Consider the following 10,950-nt stretch of genomic DNA (forward strand, 5'->3'; position numbering starts at 1 on the left):
GTACTAGACACTCTCAGTAGATAAGCCCCAGTCTTGCCTAGCAACTAGATTATGCAGGGTGCTGCAGAACAGGTTCAGCTAGACTTGGTATCCTCCCCTCTTTCCTCAGTAGGGACCGTGCCCCTTGTGCTTCAAGTGCTCTCAGTGCACTTACTGATTTATTATTTACGTTCCCTTTGAGCCTTAAATTGATATTCTGTTAAAAGAAAAAGCAGACAATAGCAGCAGCAGCCTCCCCCGCCCCTCCACTCTCTATCTCTCTTCATGGGAATATTTTAAGTTCCTCCTGATGGCTAAAATAATTTTGAATGCAATAGTCTGCATTTTTATGGTGTCCATCTGTAACCTGATACATCATCAGGGTGTCTACCAACCTGAAATTCTCAGGGAAATCGTCAAAAAGTTGGCTTCATCAGGGAAAATGACCACTGAGAGTGGAACGGCGATACGAAACAAAGCTTGATGGTTGCACATGGGCACGACTATGCTGAATAATGTTTCCGAATTATGATCCTTTGACCCAGGAGTGGTCAGGAAGTTTTTATCAAAATAGTCAAGGGAAATTTTAGAAAAGTCGAGGAATTTGAAATCAGAAATTTGGTAGACACCCTGATGCACTAGTTCCACCGTACAAAATGCTTCACAATCAAGTGAGAATTGGGGAAAGCAAAATATAGAAAGGCAGCAATGGGCGTCTGCCTCACTTGCCTTCACCCTGTTGCATGGACTTTCCATCTATGACACTGCGGGCACTTAACATGTCCTCGACAAGTTTACTTTGCTCACCTACAACTTCGTCCGACTTCCAGAACTTATTTCTTATCATTGGCTTTTTTTTTCCCAGGACCCACCCGGTAAAGACTTTCGGGAACCCGGCGTTACTTTTCACTGGAAAGCACCCATGGACATCTGGCAGCATGTGCGTTGTCTGCGAGGCCCTATCAATCGACATCCTGGACTTTTCAGCAGGAATCTCTCGGGTATTAGCCATGTACTGAGCATAGAAAGGTCAGTATGTGGGGGGAATCGACGAAGCACACTTTTTGTGTTTGAGCACCCTCATGGGTAAAAAAAATACAAAGATTTCGGTAAGAGCTGTGAAAGTTGTGACAGCCCTATTGAAAATCGCTCTGATGGGACTTCAGGATTTTTTTAAAGGGTGTGAAAGGGACTTCAGGAATTTCTGAGATGTTTGACGGGGGCACCGATATTTCCTGGTGGGTTCACTGGCCCCGTCAGAGGCTCTCCTGAAATGTCTAAAGTCCCCTTTACGATGCCTTGAAATGTCTGAAAGCCTGTCAAGAACTTTTCTAATGGGGTCGGGTAAACCTTCAGGCCTCTTGATATGTCTGTGTGGGCAACGGCCCAGGTAGAAAAAACACATTTCGCAGAATTAATGAACATAGCTGCTTATTGTACGCTACGGGGGAAAAAATAAGTATTTGGAGAATGCCGATCGTGTGTGAGTACGGTCAGATTTTTATTACTGCTCTTCTATCAAATACGAGTGGGCTCCTGGACCCGTCTGTCACTGCCCGGGTGTTCGGTCGCGAAAGAGCTACTGAGGGCGACCGCCCATGTGGAGAATTGACGAGCCGCGGGCCGAGTGGTGTTGGCCGAGCGGCGTTTTGAGGCGAACGCAATCCTGTCCGCTCGAGGCGAAATACGTGCAACCATGTATAAAAAAAAAAAAAAAAAAAAAAAAAAAAAAAAAAAAAAAAAACAAGAAAAAAAGGAAAAGAAAAAAAAAGAGAACAAGCCGAGAGCAGTGCGCGCTTTCCAGGAACAGGGACGCACGCGGGAGCGACTCGTTCCGGGAACCGGTCCCCCCACGGGGGACTGTCCCCAAAAAGCAATCGCCTCTCTCCGCCCGGCGATGGGGAGAGGGTGCAGGGCTGCCAGGCCAGCGGTCGGGGGGAGGAGGGTGGTGTGTGCAAGCCGGGGAGGCCATAGCCATTTTCTCTCTGCTCGTGTGCGGTTCCGGTTATCCCACGAGCCTGGATGTTTGGAGCGGACCAATTTCCTCCAGGAAGGTGAGCATGCATGGTTTTGAGGGCTCGCCCCTTGGTCTGTTTTGATCCGTGCACTTTCTTTCTTGGTACCGCAGGTGAACCATAGTTCGGCGCAGGCCGTTTTCAGCACCGCTCGAGCGCCTTTGTGTTCAGCGCATTCAAGGAGATGGTGGCCGGTGTCGGCTTACTCGCTGCAAAGCCTGGCAGTCGGGGTCAGCGTCCCACCGCATGTTGTGCCTGCGCACCGGGATTATGGCACTGTGGGTCCTGAGACGGTGGATGACGGCCGCTGTCCGGACTTGTTCCTTGCGCCTCTTCGTCCGTCCGACTTCAGACCAGCGAGCGAAAAATACGCCGAAGACTCCGGCGCGATGTCATCATGGACGAAACCGTGACTGTGCTCGGGATTTCTCAACGGCGGCGGGTGCTGCTTACGAGTTTGTGGTTTTCGCTAAACGTGCTTACTGAGACTGTGTATGTGTCCGTGAGGTGCACCTGCTCGGTTTTATTAGCTGAACTACCGTACATCAGGAATATACCCAGCGGCATTGTGAGTACTTTGAAAGGTATTTTTCTTTGTGATTAGGATGTCAGTTGTCCCTGTTTGATGTGATCCCTTTCGTCTACAGCTCCTTGCGCCGGGTTTGAACAAGCGTTGCTTTTTGAGTTATAATATGCATGTAAAACTAAATGTCGGCAATAAATTTTCAGTGTTTCGACCTGCATTTTTGTCTATGGTTCACAGTCATTTGGGCGTCTAAAGGGTTGATGGGCTAAAGGGCCTGACGGGTTAAAGGGCTGTGGGGCTAAAGGGTTTTTCTATGGGGTATCCTTGAAGGGTTTTTCTGTGGGGTATTTTTGAAGGGTTTTGAAGGCCTGTGAGGTCCCATAATCCTTCAAGGCTGACGGGCCTGTTAGAAATATTTTCAATAGGGAGCACTTAAAGCACATTCCTAGAGCAGGGAAAAAGAATTACCAATATTGGTTACTCTTTTAATGTTTTCCATATGTATTTGGTGAATATTCCAGCTATAATACAAAGGTTTGTGTGTTCCATTGTGTATCTAAACTTCTGTTAGATTTTTTTTTTGTGCATCTGTTGATATGAGGATTCAAACCATAGAAGAAGAAACTGCAAAAAGAAAAACAAAGCTTTGAAAAAACAGCAAGTAGGCAAACAAAGCTTTTAGAAAACTTGTTGTAATTTTTTTTTAATTCTAATTTAATCCTCAACATCAAGCAGGCAAAGCAAGCCTTCACAAAACTTGTCATTGTAACTTATTTTCGTTCTTGTCTAATAGTTATACCAGTTTTGTGTATTAGTATTATTTCTTATGATGTTATTTGTTTAGTGTTTGTGATAAAACCCCTGTGATAAGCCGAAGCAGGCTTTTGAGCCAATATGTATCACATTAATTTCTAATAAAGTAATTGTTTTAAATACTTGTGGCTTGTTTTGCAGTGCCTGCATGGTAGGACTCATGAAGTTTCATTTCCACAAATGGCAGTGATATGAGCTGAGAGAAAACAGCTATCTTTATTGTTAAATTTGAAGATTCCTGCAATTTATTGCCACCCACCTGCCCACTCAAAGCAGGCATAAAGCAACAGAACATGCTCGTTCACACCAGCTCTTGCCAATAGTATAGACATGTGACAAAAAAGATATACAACATATTGTAAATGATAAGTATAACCAAACTAATAGAAAGTTAAGCTGCCGATTAAAAAAAAAACTTTTACTTTTTTTTTTGTTGTGTGCAAATTCCAATGTAACAAAACAATGCTGTCCTGAAAGCTTCTGTTGTGTTTCATGATAAATTTTAGAGCAGCATTCAGTTCAGCATCGTTAAGGCCACCATCGTTCATTTTTCCATGTTTCATTACAGGAAATTGTAAGATATCAGTTCTGCATTTCGACGTTTACACTTGCAGACAATTGATGTTACCGCTTCTTTTAGGTGGAATCGAAATTCCCATTTCAACTTTTATATTTTCACACAGTTGATGTTACTACCCTTGTTTTAGAGTAATTCAAGTTGAACCTCGCAGGCGACAAGAAGTCTCCTAGCGATCACAACGCCTCCCTTTGTTCAACAAACTGATACTTGACTAGGGCTGCTATACTCCAGACAAAGTGAGAGCCAGCACTGACTATCTTTCGGAGAGTCGCTCAGACACTCCCATGACTCTTTTGCGATAGGAGTCGGGGGACTCTTCATAAAAGGAGGGTCCTCACAACTCTTGTTAGAGAGTCACGGGGATTACCAGGATGGAGTCGTGTGACTCTTTTTCTTCGTTGGATAAGAGTCGTTAAAGAGTCGCAGTTGACTACGTCACCTGGAGTCGCCCATACACTACCATGACTCCAGTGTGATGAGAGTCGCGGGACTCTTTTTTAAATAAGAGTCAAGTGACTCTACAAACGAGTCGTGGAGGAGTCAAATCTGTAGCGCGCAGAGACCCCCCACGGGGGGTCGTGGCGACCCTTTTTAAAAAAAGAGTCGAGGGACTCTACAAACTGGAGTCGATTCTGCGGCGCGCCAATACCCCCCAAAGAGAGTCATAGCGACTCTTTTTTTTTTAAGAGTGTAGAAGAAGTACCTTACGTTTATAAGATCGACAAAGTCTGACCTAAAACGAACTTAAGTTCATAAACTTGCAAGATTTAAGTGCGGTTGAAACCGACACCTATTACAAATACGTGAGCCGGAACAAGTAAAAAAAAAAATACGTGCTCCGGCGCGTGTATACGTACCAAAATTTTACGTTTTGGTTTGGACGTGCGTCTGGAAAACATGAGCATATTCAGAATACGGGCGGAGGAAGGAGGGGATACGTAGCGCGGCGGGGGCTCGTGGAAGGCCTTCGCGGCTACGGATGTAATGCGGCCACTACGAGTGCCTCCGCTGTCGAGAAAATAGCGCGTCGTCTGCTCCGCGACGTGGCGACGTCACCAACGCAATCACTGCTGCATTAGATATTCTATTGTTTCTGCTCTACCGCTCCAGGCGCAGATGGATAGGAACAATCTACTTCATTTAATTGTTTCGCCTGGGGCTGGGCGCTGGAAATTCGCACAGCCTTCGAATCCTCTGTTTTTATTCTTACTTCTTTAACTTATTCTCAGATGAAAGGCCGTGTTTTCAAAGCCCGAGAGGTATTTGGACGAACTAGTTCCTCTTTGTCTTTTGGAGCTCCATTTTTTGTGGGTGACTATAAAACGCCATCGATTGTAGGTGCATTGATTGATTCGACCAGTCATTTGTACTTTTCGAGTATTTCTCTTCCACATATATAAATATCTAATAAAATATAATTCGAAAATGATTATTTCGGTTAAGTTTTTGCAGATCAGCGATGTGATATAGGCGGGTGTCTGCAACGGCACATCGAGCGAGCAAAGAATCTATAGTTGATATTTTGAAATGCTTCATCATGCGCTCTTTTTTACTTTCTATACTTGCACACAAAAAAAAATGTAGCGTGAAAGTGTTACGATGAGCGAGCACTTTGTTAAACTACTATGCAGGCAAACTTTTTTAACACAAATATTGTATAAACCTGAAAAGCTCAACTTCCTTCCAGACTTACAATACCTAAACCGGTTGTGTACTTTGCGTGCATACTTAGAAAAAAAAGCAGTTTTTACGAGACGCTGGAAACACATCCGTCGCGCGGCTTCGTCTTTACATTATTCAGAGGCAAAAGCAACACATCAGAGCGGTGACAAAATTGGCCACTCCAAGTTTCACGCGCTTGATCGATTATTATTTGAAACCCCACAGGGCAGCCCGCTGCTTCTTAAGAGTATCGAGACCAGAACGCGTGTATACAAACAAAGTATTCCCTCGAAACTTGCTTGATCAAACGATATCCGAACTTTTTCGATCTTCTCTATCTATATTCTGCCCCCTTTGTAGTTACGCTATGAGGTCCGCGGCCGTCCAAAGACCTGACAAGCTGCGCACGCGACAGACGAAGAGTAACCGATGTTTGGTTACCTCTCATCCCATCACTATAAAGGGAATAATAGTAAAATGTTAGTCAAAGCGGAAATGTATGCCAAGAGTTTAATAAACTGCATGAAAAAGCTTTAACCGTGAAAACTATTCATAGCAGAAGAAAACACAAAATATTGATGCCGCGATGAAACATTGTTTGAAAACCTGCTTAGCATTTCGGGTCTTTATATACGTGTTTATTCAGTCCTGACTATTTGAATATTTTCATAAAAATACAGGAATGCCTTCTATTCGAAACAATGTGTATAAAAAAACATAAAAAGGAGTAAGGTTTAGAAAATGTTAAATTGCGAGCAGACTAGTATCAAATCATCAATGAGTTTTGCTCACGTTGTATCGGTGTCCCATTGGGTAAGGACGGAAAGATTCAGCATTAGACTCGACCTCTGAAGTATCGTTTCCTTTTTTTTTTGTTCATACTAAGGCGTGGCGAGCAGAAGACTGAAATGTGGATCGCGCAAGGTTTCTTGAAAATTGCTAAAACGATGTACTTGCCTAAATCTTTTTAAAAAGGGTCTACATTGTTGGAAATCACCCAAGAGCAGTTTCCAACGATGCAAAACAAGAAAAATCAGCGCGTCCATGCAACAAACTCAAACTTGCAGCCGATTATTTTTTCTTTTGTTTTTGCGGCGGAGGTTGCTTTGCCATATTTCAGATCGTAGTGCTGTTCTTGCGCCAAATTAGAACAACACTCTTCACATTTAAAACGCAATTAAATACAAATGGGCAAGCGAACTGGACAAGATTGACGAAAATAATCCCTGGAGAAGGGGAACAAGAGGGACAAAGGACAAACAGAAATCTACACACAGCTAGGGTACTGGTGCGCGACCGAAAAACTCCGCCTGCTCTGGGTACCGAACCCGGGAGCTCTCCATTACAGGTGTAGCGCTCTACCAACTGATCTAACCAGGGGTTAGACGTCAGTAGAGAAAACGCGTTTTATCAGCTGCCATTAGTCTAACACTAACAAGTGTATATAATTATAACTTTAAATCGCAAGCTTGGCCCTTTTTGGTGTTAGACTGGTGACTGCTGATAAAAGCCGTTCGCTCTGCTGACGTCTAACTCCTGGTTAGTTCAGTTCGTAGAGCGCTCAACCTATAAGGGAAATGTCCCGGGTTCGATACCCGGACCAGGCAGATTTTTTCCGTCGCCCACGAGTCACCTAGCTATGTTTGGAGATTTGTGTTTGTCCTTTGTTCTTCTTGTTCCCCTTCTCCAGAATTATTTTCGTCACTTTTAACATTTTCTGCAATAAGCACTGATGTAGGAAACCAGGCCTCTCGAAAGTTGCGCTCGTGGCATTATCGCCCCAACGGGAGCAGCAGGCGACTATTAATTGTCGCGCTTATTCGGGAAAACTTCGTTTAAAATAAAAAGAAATCGCCCGACTGTATATATGTGTGTTGGTTGCATGAAATGAAAAAAAAAATAATAAAAAGAAAAGGGAATGATTGGCACAGGAATATTGTCTTAACCGCATGTTAACGCTTTTATTATTTTGATATACTTTAGGGGATCCTGATCCCGAAAATACAGTTTTAAGTGCATGAATAGTACTGTATCCGTAGAGGCGCATTCACACTGAGCAAAAAACGCGCGTTACGGTCGACGTCGACGCCGGCGTCGTAAAATACAAAGCAGTCACAGAGGGTCACCCGTCGGCGGCTTATTGTCGGGTAATCTCGCGTTTGTCGAGAGAACACGGAATTTTTTTATTCGTCTGCTTCGCACGATTGTTGTTGCCTTGCCTTCGCGATCGCATATGCGGTCCCGTATGAACATATTATATCTGGGGTTCATATCTGACCATATCAAACAATATATGACTATATACGGCCTATATACAGTTTTATCTGGACTATATACAGCCTTATCTGGCGTATATACAGCCTCATCTGGCGTATATGTAGCCTTATCTGGCGTATATCCAGCCCTATCTGGAATATATACAGTCTAATCTGGCGTATATACATACTTATCTGGCATATATACAGTCTTATTTGAGGTACATGCTTCGTTATCTGGTGGCCGGTTTTCAATATATAAAAAGTAAAAAAAAAAAAGTAAAAAAAGTTCTTTTTTAGCAAACTCCGAATGACTCATTGTTCGCGAGCTAAATATTAGCACAAATAATCCCAAACTTCAGCTTTGGAAAGCTTAAGTTTGGGATTGTTTGTGCTAATTTTCACGAGGATTTCAATGTAGCTTAATTATTTCGAAGTGTCAACATTACGCCCAAATGGACAATATGAAGATTCCCCCAGGCGCCTCGGCCCGTACTAGAGGAATCGTGGCACCGGTTGTCCTTTAGCTGCCTAGTGATCGGAAATTTCGACCAATTTGTGGTTACGCTGTTTTGAATGTGATTCGGAGCCACCCTGAACAAGTGCATAAAATCTAAGTACCTGCCATATCACTTTTAAAATTTCTCGTGAATGTCAGTACTGTGCATTCTGTCCAATCTTCAACCTGGATGAGCCTATTCTCGTACAGCTTCAAAGATGCTGATATTAAGTTAGAAACGCTAAAAATGCTATAAACAGTTCCGCTGAATCCGAGCTAAATCCCGGTTTTGGTTGTTTTGATTTCTCGGCTTTTTATGTAACTCCTGCTAAAACAACAATCACGAGAATGATAATATTGTAAGCGATTTCTGCGGCTCAGCCAGGTTCAAAGGTGGATCGCATGCACAGTATCATAAACGCTGCCATTGACGAGAAATTTTATAATTGATATGACAGGTCCTTCAACCCTATGGGACGCTTGTTCAGGGTGACTACGAATTACACTCGAAACTGTGTAACCATGGAATTGGTCAAAATTAGCGATCATTAGGGAGCTGAAGGATCACCGTTCCAATAATTCCTCGAGTGCGGGCAGTGTCACTTGGGAGAATTCTAGACAATAAAACATATAAAGTTCTGATTTGAGGCTTGTGTCTTTCTCTTGATATTCCTGGCCAGATCTGGAATTTGTATACTCAGCCAGATCTGGGATTTCCAGACCTGGCCAGGAATATCAGACTATATCTGGCATTATGAGGCTGTATCTTGCAGATATAGACCTTTTCTGCAAGTGCGCCGCCATCTTGAATTGACATCACTTCCAGTATGAACGAAAACATTGTTTTGCCTTTGCCGCGCCAATAGAAGGCATTTAGGATATAAGCGTAACCGTCACTTTCTCGGCTTGCCTCCCCTTTATTTTTTTACTATTTGCAGGTTGAAACGTTGGATTATTCTTTCGTCGCCCATACCGGATACGCCTATTAGGTGGCTGGAGACGAGAGTACACAGAAAAGGTCTATACGATATCAGGTTATATGTGGCAGTTATTGATATGGCCATATCTGAAATCTTCAGATCTGGCTAGATATAAAATTTTTGTAAGGGGTGGGAGGCACCAGTCTTCATTGAATGGAAAACGGCGATGATTACATATACGTTTACACTCACTCCGGTTTTATGCAGCCTTGGCGAAAGGCACGGACTCTAACGGGCAGCTTCAGAAAGTGCTCTTTTGCCGCGTTTTTGTGCAAACAAAGCACGGTGCTACGCCGGCGCGTCCCAGAGCCTTCGCGTCCGTACCTTTAACACTGCATGTAACTTCTGCGAGAGTGTTTTCGATGGAGAACTGTTGTATTCCGTACTGGTGGGTGCGCACAAACACAATGGGAATGATCGCTCCCGCACAGTCGGAAGTCGGAACACACCACGAACTTCGGTGGCAGCTTTCGCGCAAGTGATGAAGAGCAGTTTAACGGCGTCGTACACGCACATAAAACAGTGCTCACAGTCAGATGTTCCAATCGGCTTGCTTCTTTCCACGCAGAAATGCTTCCAGCCGTGTTTGGCGAGTGCATGAATCCCCCGATCTCCCTGCCTTTTCGCCTTCATTGTGGGTCGAAAATAAAAACAGCAAAAATATGTCCTAACCGGAAAAGGGCGACGTGTCAAATCCGGTCGCTCCCTGATTGGCCTAAGCGCGCGCGTCGAGGGAAAATTGGGTTCCGTGGCGTCGTCTCAATGCGTCGTCCTCTTGGCGCGCGTGTTTATTCAATACAAAAATGAATGAAAAATTCGCCCCACGACGCGTGTCTCTCCGCTGTATGAATGCGCCTTAAGACATAAAATAAACTGTAAACACAAAAACAGAAATAGCCTTGTATTTAAGTTGTTAAGAAAGACTGAGTTAGGAGTGATTTTGATATTTGGGGTAAGTCGATCCATAATAAAAGCATGCTTTGGAATCGCTCCCAAAGACACCAAACTCCACACAATATATATATATATATATATATATATATATATATATATATATATATATATATATATATATATATATATATATATATATATATATATATAGTTATATATATAAATAAATGAGAAGAAAAAACCCTCAGTGAAAACAGCAACAACGGACGATTTATTCTTCGATGTTCCGGCCGCAGTCCGGCCTTCCTCAGGAAGAACTTTTACAGATGAACGCGGCTTGTATTTATACAATGTTACGGTCGAGTCCAAGTTTTAAAAACGGCGGGATTACAGTTGGAGGTTCCAAAGAAGCGTAGGAGTTCCGGGTGGGCAAACGTTTATACAAAACTACGGTCGGGTCCAAATTTTGGCGGGGTGACGGTTGGAGCTTTCGTGAGAGGGAAGCGAGGGCAGTTCGTATCCGGGTGAAGAAGCTTGTCGGTCTGGGCCAAGCTTCAAGGACGGTGGGATGACGGTTGTAGCTTCTTGAGAGGGGGTGCAGGGTGACTTTGTGTCCGGGCGGAAATGGGTGACTGGGACGATAGCGTACAGTAGACGAAAGACACTCGGGCAAACTAAAGTGATGTCTCAAAAAAAAAAAAAAAGACCCGCATGGTCATTTGTGTTGTTTTGTGGGGCATGCATGAG

This window comes from Ixodes scapularis, unplaced genomic scaffold, assembly GCF_016920785.2.
Source record: "Ixodes scapularis isolate PalLabHiFi unplaced genomic scaffold, ASM1692078v2 PGA_scaffold0__279_contigs__length_252992795, whole genome shotgun sequence".
NCBI classification, from domain to species: Eukaryota; Metazoa; Arthropoda; class Arachnida; order Ixodida; family Ixodidae; genus Ixodes; species Ixodes scapularis.